Raw genomic sequence first — 26,740 nt, forward strand, 5'->3', positions numbered from 1 at the left:
CGTCTTCTAACACACACACACACACACACACACACACACACACACACATAACTGCATTACTAACGTTATGTGCTCTTGTCAGCTTGTAAGTGCACTTGATAATGAATCACAAGTAGATGTGCAGACCCCTTTCTCCAGCATGAGCTCAGAAGGCATGACTCTAGTCATCAAAGAGTGAGTAATAACCCTCCTTCTTATCCTTCTTGTCCCTCGCCTTCTTCTATCACAATTGCATGCAGGGATTACTAACGTGACGTTTGTTTCAAAAAATGGTTCAAATGGCTCTGAGCACTATGGGACTTAACATCTATGGTCATCAGTTCCCTAGAACTTAGAACTACTTAAACGTAACTAACCTAAGCACATCACACAACACCCAGTCATCACGAGGCAGAGAAAATCCCTGACACCGCCGGGAATCGAACCCGGGAACCCGGGCGTGGGAAGCGAGAACGCTACCGCACGACCACGAGCTGCGGACGTGACGTTTGTTTGTTTCTATACGCACTTGATATGCAGGTCAAGCTCCACTGGCCTTTGCTGCAGATAGCGGCCAATAAGATCCCGTTAACTCATTGAGAGGATGGTAATTTTGAACTTTACCTGTATTTCTTAAACAAATTTATGCATGATGGTAAACACTGTTCCTTCTTCTCTCTCTCTTGAGGTGATACTGGGACGAGGCGGAGGAATTGCACCTGTAGCAACGCTGTCAATGATGTTGCAGCTGTAGCCGGACGTGCAGCAGCCCTGTGCGCCACCTGTACTCCAGCAGTCTGCTCCCCAGCCATGATGCACCAGCAGCTCTGCGCACCATCTGTACATATCAGCTCGCTCTGTTGCCCATGGTCCAGCCCAGAACCGACAATCATTCTTCCCACGCACCATTCGCGAATCGAACAGGGAAGTGAGAATCAGTTAGTTGTACCAGAAGTACCCCCCACCACACACCGTCAGGTGGCTTGCGGAGTATTAGCGTGGATGCAGATTTTGAGAAGCTGTCTTTTAGTGAGAAAAGATTTATCCTACTATGGAATGAAATGTAAAAAATTGTCGGTGTTACACAACGCCAACTCTAGATTGCTACAACCGCTCGTCACCGATATTAGCAATGACCCTCACCTATTTTACAGTTTGCGCTTGCCCTGTGTTGTGTTCACTTTTTGCACACCATTTCTTCACTCCCAGACAAGCCATTAATGCTCTGCTCGAGAAAAAGTGTCTACGCAGGCTTGAGTGCTTACGTTCATACTCAGAGAGTTTTTAAGCTGGGGTGGAAGGCTACATCGGCCTGTTACGACACAGTCAGCTGGTTCTTGAATTCATTCGATATCTGTTGTCATGCCTATCTGATAAGGACTCTAATCACAGAATCAGTAATCTACTCCTAGACGGAAGCTTCGCATTTTTCAAGAATCCTCCAGCAAACCTAGTCTTCTATTCGTTTTCGCTAATACTAATTTCACGTGGTCGTCCCATTTCATATCGATTGTCAGTATAACCGCTAAACAATTATAAGTGTTCACCACCACTTTTGTAATCTGATACTAACCGTTTCTTTCTCTTTGTTATAGGCCTTACCCTAACTTTGTTTACGTTTAGAGACTTACCATTCGTAACACAAAAGAGAAACGTTAGAAGTTTTTCTGTAATTCCTTGTGATCTTTCAACAGCGACACTTTCCTGTACACAAAACATGATTTACAATTTTACATCGCTGCTGAATCTACCGGATAAATCGTTTGTGTATATTAAGAGTATTAAAGGTAAATTTACGCTTCCTTGACGCGTACCAGATGTTACTTTCTTGTGGAACAATCGCCGTCCAGTATAACATAGTGAATTCCATTAGCCAAATATTTCTCGAGCAGATAACATATTTCGAATGTCCATTTTCATAGGTTTTCTTGCAACCTACCGAACGTGGTAGTCTTTTTTCCTTATTATAGCGTGTCATTTGTGAACGTGTGACTTCGTCAATGATTTCGTGGCATTGCTTTTTTGTTGGTATAAATGACTGGGAAAGCAAATCTCGATAGAGTGAGAAATCCAGTACCACCAGATACACTCAAAGACAAATAAAACGATGCGCCACGAAGGAATTATCGAGATGGAATGGAAATCGTGTAAGGTGTCAGGCAAATCCGACGCCTACCATGAAAACCCTGACATGATAAGCAAATCCAGTAGTATGTCACATAGCTCTGAATAAATCGTGACATTAAATTAACCAAAGTAATACGAGTAACGAGTGAGCAAATGGAATACCACAGACTAACACAAGAATGCCTAAATGCATGTCATACCTTCCCACCGTGAGACAGACGCAGTTCCGAGGGCAGAAACGAGAACAGAAGCCGAGAGCAGAACCGTGTTAAACTAGAAGGCCCTACGATATGGGACAGACACCCACGTCGTCAGCTAACCACCAGGACCACCCCACAGCCCATGTTAAAAGCTAGAGCCCTCCAGAAGAACAGTATAGATCTTACGATAATACTAAAAGGGCCACACCAGCCGAAAGTTTTAGCGTGAGACTTTTTGGCGTCTATGTTACGTTGCAAACGTTAAAAACATTGCCCCACCACGAAAAGTAACCACCAGGACCACCCCCCAGCCCATGTTAAAAGATAGAGCCCTCCAGGAGAACAGTATAGATCTTACGATAACACTAAAAGGGCCACACCAGCTGCAAGTTTTTAGCGTGAGACTTTTTCGCGTCTCTGTTACGTTGCAAACGTTAAAAACATTGCCCTACCACGAAAAGTATAACGTTTCTCATTGGATAGACAGAATTTTTGTAGGCGGAGCTTAAGGTTAACATTGAGACCCTGACTGGTCACATGAAAACACAGCCAGATAGTTTTTTTTAAACCAACTTCGGTAAATTGTAGTAAGGAGAAGTTAGGAGAGGGTTGCTTCCGAGTAGGCGAGGTGCGTGGAGCTGTGCCGACCGACGCCCCCTGACACTGCCTAACCAACGACAAGGTAATGAACGCACGCAATGCCGCATAACAGCGCATAAAGCTTCACTCAGAATTGCAGAAGTCTCATCTGCTACACCACCGTTTTGCGTAATACTAGTGTCGATCGTCAATTAAAGCTCAAGGTATTCACATTTGCTACATAAGTTAAAATCTGAAACGCGATGATTTTTCTGTTATATAATTATTGAGAAGCAACATCAGCCACTGTAATTTACGACAAGTTAGATAAGTAATTAAAGATAATTGAGGGTCGCAGTAGACCATTTTGATAGTTTTCTCTTTTGTGAAACTTAATTTAAACCTAGATTATAGATGTGATATGGCATAGGTCATCCTTCGATCCATTGTAGAACTTGGAAACCCATTCAGGGAATATTCGCTCACATTTTTGTTGAACGCAGTTGGTTTTTATCATCCTGTATTAAAACATTTCCTTTTATCAATAGTGCAATTTATAAACAATGTTTTGTGAGTAGAATAAAATTTCCAATGGTAAACTTAACTGCTTTTTCGACGTTATTTTACCAGCTAACTAAAAACAGGAAAGCCTTGAACCCCTTCCAGTAAATTTAGTTAGTATTAAGATTCTTTTACAGGGAGTGCAGTGGAGCTGACGCTGATTTTTCTTTTCTTTTCTTATGGGACTTAACTGCTAAAGTCATCAGTCCCTAAGCTTTCACACTACTTAACCTAAATTATCCTAAGGACAAACACACACACCCACGCCTGAGGGAGGACTCGAACCTCCGCCGGGACCAGCCGCACAGTCCATGACTGCAGCGCCCTAGACCGCTCGGCTAATCCCTCGCGGCGACGCTGAAATCATTAAGTATTTGGTTATATGATCGCTAGTCTCACTGAACTCTTCTGAACTCTACATGTCATGTGTGGTCTGGCGTCTCCTTACCAGCAACAGGTCCCAGGTTCAAACTAGACAATTCCCTAAAAAACACGCTCAGAGCATCGTTGCGCGAAAGTGGTAGGGAGACACGACATAGAACAACAGACACCACGCAGAATGTTAGAATCGGTAGTTGTGATTTACATGTACAGACAAAAAACTGGCTACCGTTTCAGAAAAAATGGTTGATTATTCAAGAGAAAGAGCTTCACAATGTGAGCAAGTCAATAACGCGTTGAGGCACCTCTGGCACTTATGAAAGCAGTTATTTGGTTTGAAATTGACTAACAGGGTTGTTGTAAGTCCTCCTGATGGATATCGGACACACTTCTGTCCAACTGGCATGTTAGATCCTCAGAATACCGAGCTGGTTGGAGAGCCCTGCCCATAATGCTTCAAACGTTCTCAACTGAGTAGGGACCCGGCGACCTTGTTGGCCAAAACAGGGTTTGGCAAGCACGAAGACAAGCAGCAGAAACTCTCCATTTGCTAAAATGTAAGCCGAGGATATCTTTCCTTGAAGGGCAACTAAACGGGGTGTAGAATATCGTCACCGGACCACTATGCTGTATGGGTGTCCTGGATGACAACGTAAGGGGCCCTGCTATGAAAATAAATGGCGTCTGAGACCATCACTCCTGGTTGTCTGGCCATACGGCAGGCGGCAATAAGGTTGGTATCCGATCTATGTCCAAGGCGTCTCCAGACACGTCTTCGGCATGGAATATCATTGAATCGAGTAGAATTGTCTTCAGTGATAACAGCCGCTTCGAACTGAGCCCTGATGACCACTGAAGACGTGTCTGGAGATACCCCAAACAGTGGTAGAATAACAACCTGACGGTCACCCGCCATACGACAAGATAACCAGGGTGGAGTGTAATTTCATTTCATAGAAATGCCCCTTTAATCGTCATCCGCGCACCATTACAGCACAGCGATACGTCGACGATACTGTACGACACGTTCTGTTGCTATTCATGGCAAGCCATCCTGGACTTACATTTCAGCAATACGATGCCCACCCACACACGGCGAGAGTTTCTAATGCTTGTCTTCGTCCTTACCAAAGTACACCCGTGCCAGCAGCAAGGTGGTCGGGTCTCTCACCAGTTGAAAACATTTGGAGTATTATGGGCAAGACTCTCCAACCATCTCGGCATTTTGACAGTCGGACACACAAACTGGATGGAATGTGGCACGATATGCCTCAGGAGGACATCCAATAATTTTAATACTCAATGCCAAGCGGAATAACTGTATGTATAAGAGTCAGTGTTGGACCAACGCGTTATTGACTTGTTCAGTTTGTGAAGCTGTTTGTTTTGATGTATCATCCAGATTTTCTGAAATTGTAATCATTCAGTTGCCTGTACTTGTACATATGATCTACCTATTTCCGGCCCATTCGGATAATTCAATAATTCCTTCGTGCTAGTTTTTTTTTTTTTTTTTTTTTTTTTTTTTTACGACAATAACATCTCTATCCGACAGACGGATGGGCTTTAACCGCCTAATATTCCTGCACTTCACAAGACGCCACAAAGAGGTGCAGTTTAATCTAGGAGACGTCAGGAAATGTGTAACAGCGTCTCCTCCCTTACGCTACAATATATTGACGAACAATATTTCTTTCACCATTAGGATTCGAGCCGACTAGCTGCGCTTCAGTCTGGAACCGCGCAACCGCTACGGACGCAGGTTGCAATCCTGCCTTGGGCATGGATGTGTGTGATGTCCTTAGGTTAGTTAGGTTTAAGTAGTTCTAAGTTCTAGGGGACTGATGACCTCAGATGTTGAGTCCAATAGTGTTGAGAGCCATTTGGAGCAGACTAGCCGTGGCTTAAGCAGCACCGCACTACCATACTGTTAGTGTGCTAGTCTTCCAAGGTATGCTGATTTCATAAAAACATCTCTTTAGTTTCATCTTGTTTCGTAGTTTTCTAGTTTTATGAGAAATCCACGTACAGGAAATCTGAGTAAAATTTTATACGGAATTTACAGCAGCTATTCATGACTCTATTACTAGTCCCAAATAGTCAGTTTAACAAGGCGTTCAGACGCAATAGAAGTTTGATATTGTGACTGTAGACGTTTAACTTGGTTGTATGTGTTTTAAAGGTGGCCCCTCCGGGTCAGCGAGATTCAACTTTTGAGCTGGTTGGAGAAGGAAGAGGAAGGGGGACCGGAGAAGTGGCCATTTCTTGAGGGCGCGAATGCGGGCCGGCCTCCTGAATTATTAAAGTGTCGCATGACGCAAACTGGCGGGCCTGGCCCCGCGCCGCCGCAGACGCCTCGTATTCTTAACGCATTCACCGCACCAGTAACAAGCCGGCCGACTAACGAGAAGAGCTTCCCTAAGAGCCGAATTCTGAACGTAGCCCTTCTCACATAGCAGTCATGCGCATTTACCGGCTATATAGCTACGGTATAATCTCTCGCTGTAGTATCGCCCAGCCCTTCTCCCGTAGCAGTCAGTCGCACTTACCTGCTATATAACTACGGCATAATTTCTCGCTGTAGTATAGCGTCTCTATGGCAATATTTCTAACAAAACAAGTTTTTCTGTAACATCTAATGTCATTAAAATAACACCGTACTATGGGCCCTCTGAGATTTTGTAATTTTTCAGCATTCCATTACTAGATACCTTTAGTGATCGCGGCCAGAAATTCATTTTCATCTACGTATATGCTCTGCGAACCAGTGTGAAGCACATGACATAGAATACTTAGCATGGTACCACATGTTAAAGTTTCTTCCCGTTCATTAGCATACGGAGCGCGGAAGAATGCTTAAACGCCTTAATTGGCGTCAATTTTTGGGCGTCTGCCAATTCAGATTTTTTAACATTTCAGTAACACTCTCCAGTGTGTCAAAGACACCTGTGACTATTTGTTTTGCCCTTCTTTGAATACTTTTGGTATTCCTTGTTATACCTATTTGGTGCAGCGTTCTATTATGGGATGCACAAGTGATCTGCAACCAGTCTCCTTTGGGGACTGACTGCATTTTCCCAGTACCCTGCAGACGAAGCGAAACCTGCTACGCCGGCTGTGGTGGCCGAGCGGTTCTAGGCGCTACAGTGTGGAACCGCGCGACCGCTAAGCTCGCAGGTTCGAATTCTGCCTCGGGCATGGATGTGTGTGATGTCCTTAGGTTTAAGTAGTTCTGAGTTCTAGCGGACTGACGACCTGAGAAGTTAAGTCCCATAGTGCTCAGAGCCATTTTGAAGCCTGCTGCCTTCACTGCCAATGACTGCGTCTGTATGATCTTTCCATTTCATATTTCTACAAACTGTTACATACAGGTACTTGTATGACTTGACTGATTCTATTTCTGACTGACTGAGATTGTCTTCATAGGATACTACTTTTCTACCTTTTGTAAACTACACTATTTCACATTTTAACGGATAAAGAAACTTTCCAATCAATTATTGTAAAGATCTCTTAGTATATCTGCGCAGCTTTTGTTTCAGACAGTAACTCATTATAGGTAACTGCATAAGTGTAATGTTACTGTAAGGGACAGTGAAATGAAAATGTGAGAGATTGATGAAATGTTAGTAAAATGCTTATTATTTCAAAAGTAATCACCAACTTCGGCAACATGTGGGCGCGCACTATCCTGTAACAGAATGATGCAGTCCGTCAACATTATGAGGTGTGCGGACTTGACGGCGGGCTTCAATTTTTGTAAAATGTGCACATGTTCATCCAAGATAACATGCTGTGTCTTTCTTACTGAGAAGTCTTCAGCCCAACCAAAAATTTTGTTTCACAGTCAGATGATAGTACTTTTTTTTAAATAATCGTTGATATGGTACACAGACAAATTGTTTTCGGAAGTCAAGCAGTCTCGCTTCTACATGGTTGCCCTGATCCACGACTTTCAGAATGTGATGTGAGAAAAATGTAAGTCGAGTTTCTCATGACCAGTGTTTTAGAAATTAATGCCGGTTGCTATGGAAAAGTTGATTGTATTTGAATATCTCATTACGTTTGAGCTCATTATATGTTGTAGGATGGTACAACAGGTAGGTGTCAATAAGATTCCACAGTAGTTGTGTGGCTCACTCCAGCTATCGTTCGCGTAAATGAGTGTGATCTTTGCTTTCTTCCAACCACTGAGTAGAGTTTTTTGTTCGATGGCATTTTTCACCTTGGAAAGTCTGGCATTTGCAGTTAAACTTAGTTTTTGCACTGATAAGCAGAAACATTATGACGAGGGGCCGCCGCAAGAATGCCACCTGGTGTCGTCACGGGAACGTGATGCGCAAAGTAAACTATACTCTCGTACGAGGCGTCAGGCGCATTTCTCTGGCGTCTCGGTAGATACGTGCAGTTCCTTTTTAGCAACGTGCAGCTGGAGTCAGCCCATACAAATACTGCTCATTACATACACTACTGGCCATTAAAACTGCTACACCAAGAAGAAATGCAGATGATAAACGGGTATTCATTGGACAAATATATTATACTAGAACTGGCATGTGATTACATTTTCACACAATTTGGGTGCATAGATCCTGAGAAATCAGTATCCAGAACAACCACCGATGGCCGTAATAACGGCCTTGATACGCCTGGGCATTGAGCCAAACGTAGCTTCAACACCATACCACAGTTCATCAAGAGTAGTGACTGGCGTATTGTGACGAGCCAGTTGCTCGCCCACCATTGACCACACGTTTTCAGTTGGTGAGAGATCTGGAGAATGTGCTGGCCAGGACAACAGTCGAACATTTTCTGTATTCAGAAAGGCCCGTACAGGACCTGCAACATGCAGTCGTGCATTATTCTGCTGAAATGTAGGGTTTCACAGGGATCGAATGAGGGATAGAGCCACGGGTCGTAACACATCTGAAATGTAACGTCAACTGTTCAAAGTGCCGTCAATGCGAACAAGAGGTGACCGAGACGTATAACCAATGGCACCCCATACGATCACGCAGGGTGATACGCCAGTATGGCGTTAACGAATACACGCTTCCGATGTGCGTTCACCGCGATGTCGCCAAACACGGATGCGACCATCATGATGCTGTAAACAGAACCTGGATTCATCCGAAAAAATGACGTTGCCATTCGTGCTCCCAGGTTCGTCGTTGAGTGCACCATCGCAGGCGCTCCTGTCTGTGATGCAGCGTCAAGGGTAACTGCAGCCATGGTCTCCGAGCTGATGGTCCATGCTGCTGCAAACGTCATCGAAATGTTCATGCAGATGGTTTTTGTCTTGCAAACGTCCCCATCTGTTGACTCAGGGATCGAGACGTGGCTCTACGATCCGTTACAGCCATGCGGATAAGATGCCTGTCATCTCGACTGCTAGTGATACGAGGCCGTTGGGATCCAGCACGGCGTTCCGTATTAGACTCCTGAACCCACCAATTCCATATTCTGCTAACAGTCATTGGATCTCGACCAACGCGAGCAGCAATGTCGCGATACGATAAACCGCAATCGCGATAGGCTGCAATCCGAACTGTATCAAAGTCGGAAACGTGATGGTGCGCATTTCTCCTCCTTACTCGAGGCATCACAACAACGTTTCACCAGGCAACGCCGTTCAACTGCTGTTTGTTTATGAGAAATCGGTTGGAAACGTTCCTCGTGTCAGCACGTTGTAGGTGTCGCCACCGGCGCGAACCTTGTGTGAATGTTCCGAAAAGCTAATCATTTCCATATCACAGTATCTTCACCCTGTCGGTTAAATTTCGAGTCTGTAGTACGTCATCTTTGTAGTGTAGCAATTTTAATGGCCAGTAGTGTATTTTATGCAACGGCCAGGGTCAGTGGAAAGCATCGGTTTGTTCCCCGTTATAAACATGATCATTTTTAATGTGGAATTTTACGTTCCCATTCGATAGAGCGGTCTCACATTAGTAGAGTGCAATATTTCTTTTATCGATATGTATTAACAGTGACAGTAAAACACGGAGAACAACGAGTAGCGACAGCACCTCTCTGGCCCGCGCGTTCTGCTACCACTGTGGAGAAGCGCTGCTCAGTTGCTGCTGGAGTGGTTTTTATTATTGGTGTTTCTCTGCTACTGTTACTACGTATGGATAAAACCATTAACGCATTTGACTAATTTGGGATCGCTTTATCGTAAAACTCCTTTTTAATATTAATTTTGGTTGTAATGGGAAACAAATGGACGCATTCCGTCGAAGATGGGTTTCGTGTGAAAGACGCAATGAGCAGGATTGGTTTGGGATGACTCTGGTAATGAATTGTAAGAACGTTGCAAAACGAAATTACAAATATCTGCTGAAATACCATAGATGATACGGCTGACGCTCCACAGAAGACATCTAGTATAAGGGGGGCGGAGCAAAATGAGGAATCTTTCTATGGACGTTACATGCCGAAAATGGGGAAATCCACTAACATAAGGAACTTCGACAAATGGCAGATTGTTATGGCCAGGCGTCTGGAAACGAGCATAACGTAAACGTCGAGGCTGGTTGGCTATTCTTGTGATACTTCGGTGAGGATCTATGAAAGTCTGTGGAATTTGATAAAAACAGGAATAAGCGACAAGATGCTGGACGTGCGCGCCTCAGCACGGGACGTAGAGGTCGGACGCTCGCTCGTTCTGTAAGGTAGGATAGGCTGTGCGGGTGCGGGAACAAGTGTTACGAAGCACATCGTTCTGTGGAGACTGTGGAAAGTGGGGTTTCACAGCAGACGACACCTTCATGTTTCCATGTTGACCCAAAAATGTCGTCAATTACGATTACAGTGCGCACGGGATCGTCGAGAGTGGACCGTGTATCAGTGAAAACGTGTAACCTGGTCGGGTGAATCACATTTCTTGTTACACCTGGTCGATAGTCGTGTCGGGATACGCCGTCATCGTGGCAAACGGCTAACGATGCATGCCCCCGCGCCAAAAATGCAGGCCCTTGGTGGTTGTATTGCTACGCTATGGGGGACATTCACCTGGTCTTCTCTGAGATCTGTCGTATATTTGAAATTGTCGTGGCAGCTGTGGGGCGCATTTCTTCTGATTTGCAAATACCATCGAATATACTAGTGTCAATGGACTTTTCAGCAGCATGGAGTGGTCTAAAGGGTCATATACTGTACTTCAGTTGAGAAAGCCTTAAAAAATTGTCTCCAAGACAAGTGTAAACTGGGTGCACAGAGTTATTTTACTGTATTAGGTACAATGATTTGATTTTATCAGGTCTGACTGTAACTACCAAATGGAGAAAAGTCCATACTTAAAATATCTATTATGTATTGTCACTTTGATTACAAACATTTGCTCCCAAGGCATAATGGAATACGGACTAGGGAAGTATGATACATGAAATGCAAAGCGCATTATAGGAATAACAGGAGGATAAATGCAAAGCTGTAGGTGCATACACTGCAATATGATAGATGTCGTGTACAGGAAAGAATTAAATAAATCTTTGGAGAAAAGAAAAGTAGTTGTATTGTCATGAAGAGTTCAGAGCGGAAAAGAGAAAGCTGAAAACTGGAAGGAACATGTAGTAGAGCTATGTAAAGAACGGAAACTTGAAGACATTATTAAGGAAAAGGAAGAGATTGAAGTTAAGGCAGGTGATGAAACACCAAGAAAATAATCTGACAAAGCAATGAAAGACCCAAGTCGAAAGCAGACATCGCACAGAATTTGTAACATCTTTGGGAGCACCAACTGTGAGAATGACTACTAGAGCTGGCTTGGGGGAGATGGGTTTGGATTCAGGTGAAGTGCATTAACGCAATCCCTGACCATATGTATTATCCTAGAAGGATTGCAGAAAGAGAAAGCCACGTTAATAGTATTTTTTTACACTTAGAAGTAAATCGTTCGGTCAGCTGACTGTGCAACAGTTGTGAAATTCTTAAGCTGTCTGGGGTAAAATACAAGGATCGATAGGTTATCTACAACTTGTGCAGAAACCAGAGTGTTGTTATAAAAAACTAGAGGACATGAGAGGGAGGCAGTAATTCAGAAGAGAGTGCGACGAGATTGGAACTTGTCTCCCATGTTACAAGGAGCTAGCAGTAAATGAAACAGACAAAAATTTATATTTTACTTGTGACAATTTATAAAGGGCAATCAAAAAGTATCCGTTAGAAGGCCATACCGCCCAGAATCTATATGCCAATAGGGCGGGCAAAATCGCCGTGAGCATTGACGCAAACAGCCCATCAGCGCACCAGGTTGAAGATACAGTTTGGTAAAACACCGTATCCTTCTGCGTGAAGAAGTCCGTAACTGCCTGCTGCACATTGTCGTCCGACAGGATTCGTCAGTCCTTGAAGGCTTTTTGTAAGGGACCGAAGTCGTGATAATCTAATCGGGACAGATCATTGGTGTAGGGTTGAATGTTACTAACTTGTGTTGGCGTAACTTCTGTGTTACGACATTTGCGTCATGGGGGGCGGGATTCTTGTGTAGAATCGCTACTAACACACAACGGTGGATTTCGGCATACGTGCTGCCCCTACACATTCTTCATTCTGCGATGGATGTTGGCCAGTTTCTGCCCTTCGGCAGCCAAGGAAAGAATAACAGCACGTTGCTCCTGTTTGGATGCATTTTGTAATAAAGTCGCCACAGTTCACTTTTCGGCATTTACCGCAAGCACATCGACAAAAACACGAGTGCCACACCAATCCCTTGTCTACATGTCGGTGCTTATATACCCGCATCGCAGACGTTCTGGGTTGCATATGCGATGCAACAACGCCTTCAAGTGGAAACTTTCAACTGACTGGATTCTGTCTTGGAAACAAGTTTGGCACGGACATAAATAAAAGTAAGACCAGTGTAATGGAGTGTAGATGGATTAAGTAAGACAATGCTGGAGAACGGGATTAGGTAACGAGAAGCTAAAACTATTTGAGCAACAAAGTAATCGACGAAGTCCGAATTAAACAAGATGAAAATGGGGATAGGAGACAGAAGGAACACTTTCTTGTAAAAGAGAACTATCTTAATATCGAATGTACAGGCTGTATCATAATTAACGGCTTAAGCGAATACAACTGAAAGTACACAATTCAAGAAGCAAAAAGGTCTAGTAAACAAGGACTCTAAATTTCATAACAAGGGCACTTGTTCATCTTCGATGGTGTGAAATTAATCTCGTCTTCTGGAAAAGTATTCATAGCTCTTAAAGTATGTATTTTAAAGTCCATGTCTACCAGACTTTTTTTTCTTCTAGTATCGTGTACTTTCAGCTCTATAAGTTTACGCCATTAATGAAAGTGAAGCATTTACAATTTTAATAAACATTTTTGGAGCGGTGATCAAAAATCTAAAGCATTTACGTCTATCAAAACAGACAAAGAAAGAATAGGAGCTATTGAATGTGGTATCGCTGAAGAATGCTAAAGATTAAATGTGTAGGTCACTTAGGTAATGAAGAGAAAATAGAGGGAAAAATAGTTTAAAGGCAGGTTAACCGGCTATGGCGTGGGGGCGGAGTAGGAGTATTGTAGGGGGGAGGCAAAGATTTGAATACAGGAAGCAAGTTTAAGTGGATACCGATTCCAGCAGACGTGTAGAGACGAACAGAACTGCAGAGAATGTACTAGCGAGGAGAACAGCACAAACCAGGCTTCGTAGTGAAGACTACAACAACAGACGCAGCCTTTGGCGGCAGAAGCAGAGATCGTATGTTCGTAAGAGGACAGAGAAGATGGTGAGAGAGGAGATATGTGCCACCGCAAGTGGTATTAGGGTGGCAGTGCCCGGCAGTGTGCCCGACAGTCGCAGACTTGGAGTCGCAGATAATTGGCGCGGGATGCCAGCAAGCGGACGCGATAAATAACTCCAATCTTGCTTCATTTAAATGCAGAGCAGGATATTAATCAAAAGTCTGAATTACGTGGCTACCTTTTGAAGGATCTACTGCATGCCCTGTATAGATAAGACGTGGGTTGCACCTTTTCTGGTATCATGTGTGTGTGGTGTGTGTGTGTGTGTGTGTGTGTGTGTTTGTATTTTTGTGTGTGTGTTTTTCAAGGAAAGTAAACAAAAGGGAAATTAAATCCACGCAAGAGAGGCTTTAGTCTGTGATATTATGCAAAAGGTCTGGCCACACTACTTGTCTTCTCGTACTGATTCAATTTGTAGAGGTTCTTTTTCGGTTAAGCTACGTTTGTCAGTCTCCAAAAGAGAATGACACCTATGGTGTCGCGACTCCCTCATCCTGCGGAAGAGAGCGCTTGCTTTTTTTATAAAGTATACCTTTCGTTATCTCCCGGACTAAAGTAGTGGCATTACGCCATGTTCATTGAACTCCAATAGAAAATGCCACAGAACACGTATTGAAGGTGTGCCAGCAATGTATAGAGCAACAAGATGCAAGCAGCTGTGGACAAAGTATTCTCTCCGTGGTCCCAAACGAAAGAACCGTGTCAACGTTTGTATGTAGACTTCGCAGGCCCATTTCTGAATGCTGTTAATGTGATTGTGGTGAATTCATTTTCAAAGTTTCCATATTTGTACAAATTATGCTGTAGAATGAGAGAACGGAGAGCAGTGAAGTACGGTTCTTAACGCAAGTAAAACTCATTCCTGCATGCGTGTATAAGGTAAATAGTTTTATCGAAACGGTTGAATTTCTGCAAAATGTAAACAAGACGAGCTGTTACCAGATGCGCAATTACAAACCACACGGATGACGTCTAAGAACACGGGAATACCTTGGAATTGGCTGGCATTACACTTCCTGTGCAAGCCAAGAAGAAGCGTTTCGACATTTGAGATTCTATGGAAAGTGGTTGAAAGACGGTGCAGTCTCGAGTAGGGGACAGGGTGTTGGACGTCATCACCTTAACACAGAATGTGGAATTCGGAGCGTTGTCCGTTCTGTAATGCAGGACAGGCAGCGATCTGTAGCAGATTTTACGAGTACAATGCTGGTGCAGTTCCAAGTACTTCGGAGCACACTGTTCAGCGCACATTACTGAACAACGCGCTCTGTCGCCGCAGGCTATCCGTATATATACCATATTCATCCAAAGACATCATCAATTACGATTGCAGTGGGCACGGAATCATCAAGATTTGTCCGTGAATCAGTCGAAATCCGTCAGCTACGCTGATGAATCACATATCTTGTTACACCAGATCGACGGTAACGTAATCCAGGCGAACGGCTACCCCGCACATGTGCCGCGGTGGGGCAGTATTATGTTCTGGGGGACGTTCACCTCCTCTTCCACGGGACATGTGCCATTAATGGAAGACGCTATTACAGTTACGGACTACGTGAATATAACTGCGGACTACATGCATCCCTTCATACATTGTGTCTTCCCCGATGTCGAAACCCAGTAGGATACCTATCCATTTCAGAAGGCCATAATCATGATACATTGGTTTTAAGGAGCATGACAGTTAACTTACGTTGCGCTTTCTGGTGCGAGATCCACGTGTGCCGGCGTCTAGAAACCACCGCTCTATTATTTATGGGAGTTGCGTGGACTCTGCGAAGAAATTTGGTGCCACGCTCTTCTGTGAACCTACCAAAGACTTATCGAATCTGTGTCAAGCAGAATCGTTGCTGTATTACGTTCCAGAAGTGGATCAATACGCTATTAAACAGGTGGTCGATATAGCTTGCCCCATTAGCGTATGTAAATGGTGAGACGGAAAATGTCTCTAGTATTATGAGACTGTCAATGACGATTTGATTGGGTAAAGCGAAAGGTCGTAGTTTGGAACTTGTTATAAAATGCAAAGAGTCTTGTGGATCACAAGTGCCTACTGTAAAAATTAACTGCTGTTTCTAAATGCAAATAAAAGCTACGTAATGCGCAAAAATGACCCAAGAGATGCGGTGTCGTTTCACTACATGGTCTCTGAACAGTTACTGCAATCAGCTGTTACCTTAAATTATCTAGGAGTTTTTGTCTGCAGCGATTTAGCGTGGATGAACAACTTCACATGATGATGGAGAAATCCACAACCGGATTTATAAGAAAAATCCTCGCAGTGTATAATTATCGCATGAAAGAGCTCGCTTACAAAATCTTTGCACAACAAATTCTTTTGTGTTGGTCGTCGGAAAGGGAGCTTTATCTGTTTGGATAACTGAAAGAGATCGAAGAGATTCGAATAAAAGATCCATGATTCGTTAAGAGTTTGCATGAGAATATCACGGATCTGCTCAAAAGAACTGCAGAAGGAGACGTCAAAACAGAGGCGAGCCTCACGCGGAAAATTCCGAGAGTCCACCTTCCAAATCGAGTAAAACATAATAGTACTTCCTCGAACATTCATCTCGAGTAATGAACACTGTGGTACCATCGATGCCTACACCATGGTGCCTGCTGCCACACGGGAACAGGTCACATGTCACACAGCCCATGGTCGGCCATTTTTAGCGCATGTGCACTGCTGGTGAGTTGATGGCGCAGGCGAGACTCATGCGCATAGCTGCCTCCGTGTAACGTAGCAACGGCCGGCTGAGGTCAAACGGCTGTACGATGATACCGCGCAAATCACGCTATACCAAGCACACACATCGACAGGGGTCATACTCTACGCCGCCCAGAGCTTTATAAGCGCATACAGCACCCCACTCGAGTCAGTCTCGCCTTGGACCTCCGTAACGTTGATAACACGACACCACGCCATTCAGTTTCCCATCATCAAGATTTCAACCCCGCTCTGGAACGGGACTATTCAGGCATTCTGCTTCACGGCACCCCAAGCTCGGTGTCATCCACGGACTCTGCTGATCGCCGTCCCAAAGGCTGCTCTAGCGCAGTCATTGTAGTGTTGTATTAATCTGGTTTCGGTTTTCCCTTGTTGTGGAATAAATTTGTTGTCTACTCACGCCTGCTGTTATTTGTTGTATCCCATTCATGGAAAAAACAACCACGATGCGAAAACAGAGAAATTTTGGCTCATACGGAGGAGTAGTGATATTCTTTTTCCCGACGTACTTCCCTCGAATAAAATAAGAGCAAGAAGAAATTATTTGGTACACTATGTACACTCTACCACACACCACGCAGTTGCTTGGGGAGTACGCGTGTAGATGTCCTGGTAGGGACGTTATTGGCTGCAGCATGCGATCTCTAATTATTTCAAAAAGTTTCCAGACTGAATTAACAAAAAAAAAACAAAATTTTAGATGGTGGCTTTTAATGCTTCACATTTTCTACAAAGTCACCCTTCATTTGAATACATCGCACGTGACGTTCATACAACCATGTGAAACTGTCAATAAAATCCTCCTGTGTAATGTTGTTCAACTCGAGCGTCATATTGGCTTGAAAGTCAGTTATGTCGTCACAGCATTGACGCTTCGTATGAATTGTGCACTTTCTCTCATTGTGGTAGGTTTGTACTGAAAACACGAAGTCTTGTCACCCATGATGATCTTTTCCAGACAAGAAATGTCAGTATTTCAATTAAGTTGCGTCAGTCGTCGTCGTTTTTCTTCGGGAGTCAGTATGTATGCGACAACCTTGGCACACACTACTGTGTTCATTAAAGCAATTTGGAAATTGTCTTCAACACTTGATTTAGAGGCAATGCTCCACTGCGATTTGTGACACAATGTTGACAAACTACGGCAGCACGTCCATTACTTAACACTACCTGCTCACAACTGACTGGCCGAATGCACATGCGTTCTTTACAGTTATTTGTTCTGCCACCCTAGTTACAGCGCTAAAGTCGCTTATAGCAAGGAATAACATCAGAGTCGGGACTTTTTGGATGAACGATGTGTGTACTAAGGGTAACCTTAATAGTAATGCTACGTCATCTGTCTACAGCTTTGTACCTAATTTCTGGTGTAAAGTTAACTTCAGTGCCAAGTATGGTGCTTGTGTTACAGTTCCCAGGAATTTCATTGAAGTAGCGGTATTGACACGCAGATCTGATGAACGGTTTCACATTGCACGAATAGGGTTTCTTTCTTAGAGTAACAAAATCGCAACAGTAACGGGAAACATAAATATTTAATTTTTAAAACGTATGTATAATTCAAATATTCTGAAAGCCATACCTTGCAGCCAACAAATATGTCGTGATCGACGTCATCTTCAGAAACACTATATAGTTGCGCGAATGCGTGCTTTATCGGCGATATATACTATGTGATCAAAAGCATCCGGACACCTGGCTGAAAATAACTTATAAGTTCGTGGCGCCCTTCATCGGTAATGCTGGAATTCAGTATGGTGTTGGCCCACCCTTAGCCTTGATGACAGCTTCCACTCTCGTAGGCATAAGTTCAGTCAGGTACTGGAAGGCTTCTTGCGGAATGGCAGCCTATTCTTCACTGAGTGCTGCACTGGGGAGAGGTATCGATGTCGGTCGGTGAAGCCTGGCACGAAGTCGGCGTTCCAAAACATCCCAAAGGTGTTCTATAGGATTCAGTTCAGGACTCTGTTCAGTCCATTACAGGGATGTTATTGTCGTGTGACCACTCCGCCACAGGTCGTGCATTATGAAGAGGTGCTCGATCGTGTTGAAAGATGCAGTCCTCATCCCCAAATTGCTTTTCAACAGAGGGAAGCAAAAATGGGCTTAAAACATCAATGTAGGTCTCTGCTGTGATAGTGTCACGCAAAACAACAAGGGGTGCAAGCCCTCTCCATGAAAAACACGACCACACCATAACACCACCACCACCATCTCCTAATTTCACTGTTGGCACTACACACGCTGGCAGATGATGTTCACCGGGCATTCACCATACCCACACCCTGAAATCAGATTGCCACATTTTGTACTGTGATTTGCCACTCCACACAACATTTTTCCACTGTTCGACCATCCAATGTTTACGCTCCTTACAACAAGCGTGGCATCGTTTGGCATTTACCGGCGTGATGTGTGGCTCACGAGGAGCCACTCGACCATGAAATCCAAGTGTTCTCACCTTCCACACAACTGTCACAGTAATTGCAGTATATCCTGGTGCAGTTTGGAATTCCTGTGTGATGGTCTGGATAAGTGTCTGCCTATTGCACATTACGACCCTCTTCAACTGTCGGCGGTCTCTGTCTGTCTACAGACGAAGTTGGCATGGACGCTTTTGTGCTGTACGTGTCCCTTCACACTTCCACTTCACTATTACATCTGGAACAGTGGACCGAGGGATGTTTAGCAGTGTGGAAATCTCAGATGTATGAGACAAGTGACACCCAATCACCTGACCACGTTCCAAGTCCGTGAGAACCGCGGAGCGCCCCATTCTGCTCTCTCAGCATGTCTAATGACTACTGAGGTCGCTGATATGGAGTGCCTGGCAGTAGATGGCAGCACAATACACCTAATATGAAAAATGTATGTTTTTGGGGGTGTCAGGATACTTTTGATCACACACTGTATACTCATATAATATTCTCGCACCTCGTGTCGCGTCAAGTGATTAAAAATATGCTATGAGAAACGGCCACCGAATTCTACTCAACGAGGCAGCTTTCATTAAACAGACAAGTGGTTTCTCGGACAGTGTTATAAAAGAAGTGGCCAAGATAAATTCTGACAACATCGTCAACAAAGACAGCGATCTGCAGCTAAGCACAGCTTGTGACCCGTACCATTGGAAGTTTGGAGGGGGCACCGCGGGTTTGCAACCAATACATTACGTTATATGGTGATGGACTGGGCTACTGTAAAAGACGTCCGATAAATGAAGCATCACACACAAAAAAACTTGTGTGAATAACCTTACCATTGTGTGTCAAACTATTAGAGAACTATAAAATGAAGTTGACGAACTCCTTATCTGCTCACAACAAAGTTAAGACCTTTAGCGGATACTGTTTCAACTACATATTGATTTCCCATGGGCCCCCCATGGAGCCGAGCGTTCACGAAGTGTGGCGGACAAGCCGACAAGTGTGATGTCACAAGTTCGTTGCGCGTCCCATATTTCTCGTGGACCGCGGCTGGGTAGCAGTGACGTCACAAACGGTAGCGTGGCTATATAAGGATGACAGCAGCAACCACACGACAGCCGCCACTTGACAGTTGCCTAGGAGCAATCGAATGAAAGCACGTGCTTTTTAACCAGTGGCCGTCGATGGACACTCGGGAAATTTTATCCCTACATAGCTGCACTAATATTTTATTCGTAAACACGTGGATCGGTTTCTGGATTAACCCAGTATCGATTGTCATCTGCGAAAATGCAAGGTCCATAAAAAAATAAGGTTGAGCAGTAAGCGTTCTGTCCTGCCATTGGCTGAGGCTGTGACGTCACGAAGGAACCGCCGCTGCCTCTGGAACAGCACTACAAATCGCAGCCCGCGCATTCACGCGATGTATTTGTGAAATGTTTCAGTTTCTACAGAAATAGTAAAAGGTAAATTGTTATTCTGCTATTTCTACAAAGTTACTGCTATATTCTGTAGCTTGTCCAGCTTTTAAACATACAGTGCTGAGTGGTGACTTTAATTAAATAAAGCGTCTATAGATCAAACTTTACAAAAATAAGTGCAAAGTACAGTCTGTTTTGCAGTTCTCTACGAAGTTAACGTTCGAAATGAGCATTCAATTTTCTAACTTTGGCTCTGGGAAAAGTGTTAACTTGTAGACAAGCTCTATGTAACGCTCATTTATATCCTGTTTACATCATCTCATTTTCACTCCAGAAATTATGCAATTGCCTTATTTGTAGGAAGCATTTGAATTACCTACCTGAACTAACACACACACACACAGCACACACACACACACACATTCTTAATTTTCTCACACCTCAAACCTTTGGCTTATATTTTTATCAAGGTGGATGTATAATGTCTGCCCTAGTTGTTAAAATTTACTTATATAAAAGGGCATTGAATCAAAAAAGTGCTGGAAAATACGATTTACAGGAAATAGTGGTAAATTAACTTACCGAGTTCGCCGTTCAGCAAAGTTGGTACGTAGTGTGGGAAACAATAAGTCAATCTATGACACTGTCAGTGTAGAGTCTTGCTAGTTGTGAAACAAACACAGTCAGAGGACCTTCACTTCTATCACTAAGTTTATATATTATTTAACTTTCACAAATATTGTTTATTTACATTCTAAAGCGATGACAAATACCACTTCCTTGCTTTCCGTTGCTGAGCGGCAACTGCTTTCTTCGACTTGTCCTTTGCAGACAGCCAACGCAGTCGGATAAATGTTTCGTCCTAGCGTAAATTTTAATGATTTCTGGGTGAATAGTGGGGAATCGCTCGGTAAGTATAGCGCACAGGTTCTTGATGACACCAGTTTCTCTGGACAAACTGTTATGTCCATGGATCTGGGCAAAAATTAATTCAAATTCGCTAATTGTTTCGAGCCACGTTTTTGAAGGCACAAGCAAACCCCCACGAGAAACCATGCCCAGCCATCCTCTCGATGTCTCCTCAGGCAGTGTCAGTAACTCTCCAGTGCGTGTGGCCAGTGATTTGTCATACTGTCTGCATCGATAAGCTACATATCCAGGAAGATATTTAAATCCTTCAGTGCTACAATCAGAAGCCAATGACATTGGAGGCACATCGGATTCTCCTACTCCAAAATCTAAATCTTCTATCTCCTTCTCTCCTTCAACTATTGCCAACGCCTCAGACATATCAGGCAGGATATTGCCAAAAACAGTTGTAGTCACGAATCTTCCTTCTTCATCTGGCTCAACAGACGATGCATTTCAAAGTGGAATATCATGAGCGTTTGCTCCCAACAACAACAGTCTTAACCGGCTCTTTACCTCGACTGGCGATGGATGATCATAAAAACGTCCAAGGCCTCTTATAAGTGAAAAAAAGTTGTCCAAGCAGTCTTGATTTAATCTTGCTGTAAGAATATATTCAATATTGTAAACAGCTAAGTCACTGAGCAGACCCAAAAGTGACTGAACAGTTTTCAAAAATCCTTTCTGGAAGGGTAGGAGAATCTTTGAGTTTCCAACACGGATCTTCTCACAGCACTTAGAAAATTTACCTAGGGACTGTTCTTTGGCTTGAAAATTGACACCAAATCCACAGGCTAGTGATTTATTACTTTCTTTTGTCCTTGAATTAAGTACATCGAAAGTCTCATCCACTATCTGTATGAAATCACTGGCGTGTCCTTCTTCAGGCATCAAATACCGAATCGCCTGTGCAGTTGTATTTGATAGCAGCTGAGCTGCTGAGCGTACTCGCTGTCGCTCTCTGCCCTTCACTGTAATGTGTTGCTGAGATAACTTAGGACATATTTTCATCTCGCCACTGTCCAAAACTAACAGTTTCTCGAAGACACTTTTTGTCACAGCCTTGTTTTCCAACATTATTCCTTGATCCAGCAAGTGGTTCCTTAAGAGTTTGAGCAAATGGGGAACACCCACACACGTCTCAGAGAATCACACGGGTGTGGAAAACAAGTATTTTCATGAGTAATGCCAAGCTCCTTCCAGACAGAACTATTCTTTGCACCCATGCCTGCTACTGCAGCCACAACATTGTTGCAAATGCTGGCCAGGGAAACAATTACTTCGTTCAAGAGTGCTGCTGTCATCTGAACGTCTAAACTGAAATAGATAGGCTGCTTCCACGTTGCAAACAAGCCTCGGACCATGACAACAAGGACATTACTGTGGGGTCCAAGAATCCTGCCACCTCGCTGATCGTAACAAATTCTACTGTCAATGTTCATTTCATCAAATGACAAAACACAAATACGTTAGCCGGCCAGAGTGGCCGAGCGGTTCTAGGCGCTACAGTCTGGAACCGCGCGACCGCTATGGTCGCAGGTTCGAATCCTGCCTCGGGCATGGATGTGTGTGATGTTCTTAGGTTAGTTAGGTTTAAGTAGTTCTATGTTCTAGGGGACTGATGACCTCAGAAGTTAAGTCCCATATTGCTCAGAGCCGTTTGAACCGTTTTTGAACAAATACGTTCCCTGTCAGTCAGTGTTGCAGCCTGCATTTTCATCATCACTAAAACATCCTTCAAAATTCCTGGTTGGCAACTGAAACTGCGATTAATCCAAGAACGCAAGGTTGACACTGCAGGTAGAAGATATTCGAGTTTTTCTCTTAGGAAATTGTAACTCTTCTGCAAAAGAGCACGTAAAGTAATAGACTTACAAATGTCCTCTTTGCCTCATCGAACCCGTTTTGAACCATGCAACAAACTTCTAATTTGATTGGGTGAAAATATTTTGCCCAGTATTCGATTAGTTTCACGAGACACAAGTTCCTTTTTATTAAATTCTTCTTCGTGCAGACGTCGTTTCATTGAGGACAGCTGACCTCTAAGATCTTTATTACGTGCTCGCAATTTCATGCACATGTTCCTTAGATGAGCATTTCTCCTCTGTAGTGACGCTACAGAATTCTGTAAAGTGACTTTATGTGATCACTACAAAGAACTTCATCTGTAAATGTATACTTGTCAACATTCCTCTTCAATGGTGAGAGCTTCTTTAAAGTCTCTAGGCTTCTTCTACGAATTTCCCGTTTGTTAAAACGTTCTTTCCTTTCTTCTATTGCAATCGGTGTGTCATCACTGGCGCTACCACCACAAGGCAAATTGCAAGACGGGTACGCATCACTCTTGAGGATTAGTTTCCGCGGTAAATTTAACAGTTCTCAACCTAAGTCCCGGATATAACCGTTTCCTTGAAATGATGAGAGCATATTCTAGCGTTTCCTACTTTCACAGGATCTTTCCTAAAGCATTTTTGAAGCCAAACCTTTTGCAGACTTTCATCACGTGAGAAACAATGCAACACTATTTCAGTTCCTTTTGTATTGCGATTGTGAGAGTTACAGCCAACAACAGCACAACCTGGCATTGCTTCCACACACTCAAATACTTCGGACAAACACTCACTGCACAAAGATAACCAAACGGAAACGACAACACGAACGAAACACAACACGGACGAACCACGACAACAAAAAGCTCATACGTACACTTCGCGCGCGCCAAGAGCTGTTCCTCAGTGACGTCATGCGCAGAACGCCAGAAATGGGTTTGCTTCTGCGCAGCCGTTACTGTTCCCTCGTGCGATAATGTTTAGAATTAACGGCGTTAGCATACAGAAACCACCATCTGCTCACTTCTCCAACCTCTGAGCCAGAGGTGGTGGTTGGTGATGCAAGGCTTAAGACGGAGCAAAAATAAGGAAATGGTTCACTAATTGCGGGCACTGTGTGGAGCTACGCACTGTGAACGTTACTGCTTTGATCACTACACCAAATATGGTAACACTAAAAACCAAGTCCTGAGGGACTCACTGAAGGTCGAATAGTACGCGGGATAATACCGCTGCGGCATCTAAAGTAAATGTTTTTGACAGGCTGGGCAACATGTATACAGTCAGTCACGGGATCACCATTTGAGGAGTTTTCACAAGATACTGGGCCTCCAAGTACCATCGTATGATTTACATATGTTTAAAAAAGTGCCCGCTATATGTAGGGTCCTAGGACGGACTGCTGTATAGGCTCCTCTAGTAGCGTCAGCTTATGAACAACCGAATGATGTTCGCTAAACCCACTATGTTGTTGTTGTGGTCTTCAGTCCTGAGATTGGTTTGATGCAGCTCTCCATGCTACTCTATCCTGTGCAAGCTTCTTCATCTCCCAGTACCTACTGCAACCTACATCCTTCTGAATCTGCTTAGTGCATTCATCTCTTGGTCTCCCCCTACGATTTTTACCCTCCACGCTGCCCTCCAATACTAAATTGGTGATCCCTTGATGCCTCAGAACATGTCCTACCAACCGATCTCTTCTTCTAGTCAAAGTGTGCCACAAATTTCTCTTCTCACTAGTTCTATTCAATATCTCCACATTAGTTATGTGATCTACCCATCTAATCTTCAGCATTCTTCTGTAGCACCACATTTCGAAAGCTTCTATTCTCTTCTTGATTAAACTATTTATCATCCATGTTTCACTTCCACACATGGCTACACTCCATACAAATACTTTCAGAAACGACTTCCTGACATTTAAATCTATACTCGATGTTAACAAACTTTTCTTCTTCAGAAACGCTTTCGTTGCCATTGCCAGTCTACATTTTATATCCTCTCTACTTCGACCATCGTCAGTTATTTTGCTCCCCAAATAGCAAAACTCCTTTACTACTTTAAGTATCTCATTTCCTAATCTAATTCCCTCAGCATCATCCAAGTTAACTCGACTACATTCCATTATCCTCGTTTTGCTTTTGTTGATGTTCATCTTATATCCTTCCTTCAAGACACCATCCATTCCGTTCAACTGCTCTTCCAAGTCCTTCGCTGTCTCTGACAGAATTACAATGTCATCGGCGAACCTCAAAGTTTTTATTTCTTCTCCATGGACTTTAATACCTACTCCGAATTTTTCTTTTGTTTCCTTTACTGCTTGCTCAATATACAGATTGAATAACATCGGGGAGAGGCTACAACCCTGTCTTACTCCCTTCCCAACCACTGCTTCCCTTTCATGTCCGTCGACTCTTATAACTGCCATTTGGTTTCTGTACAAATTGTAAATAGCCTTTCGCTCCCTGTATTTTACCCTGCCACCTTTAGAATTTGAAAGAGAGTATTCTAGTCAACATTGTCAAAAGCTTTCTCTAAGTCTACAAATGCTAGAAACGTAGGTTTGCCTTCCTTAATCTTTCTTCTAAGATAAGCCGCAAGGTCAGTATTGCCTCACGTGTTCCAGTATTTCTGCGGAATCCAAACTGATCTTCCCCGAGGTCGGCTTCTACTAGTTTTTCCATTCGTCTGTAAAGAATTCGTCTTAGTATTTTGCAGCTGTGGCTTATTAAACTGATTGTTCGGTAATTCTCACATCTTTCAACACCTGCTTTCTTTGGGATTGGAATTATTATATTCTTCTTGAAGTCTGAGGGTATTTCGCCTGTTTCATACATCTTGCTCGCCAGATGGTAGAGTTTTGTCAGGACTGGCTCTCCCAAGGCCGTCAGTAGTTCCAATGGAATGTTGTCTACTCCGGGGGCCTTGTTTCGACTCAGGTCTTTCAGTGCTCTGTCAAACTCTTCACGCAGTATCGTATCTCCCATTTCATCTTCATCTACATCCTCTTCCATTTCCATAATATTGTCCTCAAGTACATCGCCCTTGTATAGACCCTCTATATACTCCTTCCATCTTTCTGCTTTCCCTTCTTTGCTTAGAACTGGGTTTCCATCTGAGCTCTTGATGTTCATATAAGTGGTTCTCTTATCTCCAAAGGTCTCTTTAATTTTCCTGTAGGCAGTATCTATCTTACCCTAGTGAGATAAGCCTCTACATCCTTACATTTGTCCTTTAGCCATCCCTGCTTAGCCATTTTGCACTTCCTGTCGATCTCATTTTTGAGACGTTTGTATTCCTTTTTGCCTGCTTCATTTACTGCATTTTTATATTTTCTCCTTTCATCAATTAAATTCAATATTTCTTCTGTTACCCAAGGATTTCTACTAGCCCTCGTCTTTTTACCTACTTGATCCTCTGCTGCCTTCACTACTTCATCCCTCAAAGCTACCCATTCTTCTTCTACTGTATTTATTTCCCCCATTCCTGTCAATTGCTCCCTTATGCTCTCCCTGAATCTCTGTACAATCTCTGGTTCTTTCAGTTTATCCAGGTCCCATCTCCTTAAATTCCCACCTTTTTGCAGTTTCTTCAGTTTTAATCTACAGGTCATAACCAATAGATTGTGGTCAGAGTCCGCATCTGCCCCTGGAAATGTCTTACAATTTAAAACCTGGTTCCTAAATCTCTGTCTTACCATTATATAATCTATCTGATACCTTTTAGTATCTCCAGTGTTCTTCCATGTATACAACCTTCTATCATGATTCTTAAACCAAGTGTTAGCTATGATTAAGTTGTGCTCTGTGCAAAATTCTACCAGGCGGCTTCCTCTTTCATTTCT

This window comes from Schistocerca serialis, chromosome 3 (assembly GCF_023864345.2).
Source record: "Schistocerca serialis cubense isolate TAMUIC-IGC-003099 chromosome 3, iqSchSeri2.2, whole genome shotgun sequence".
In the NCBI taxonomy this organism is placed as follows: Eukaryota; Metazoa; Arthropoda; class Insecta; order Orthoptera; family Acrididae; genus Schistocerca; species Schistocerca serialis.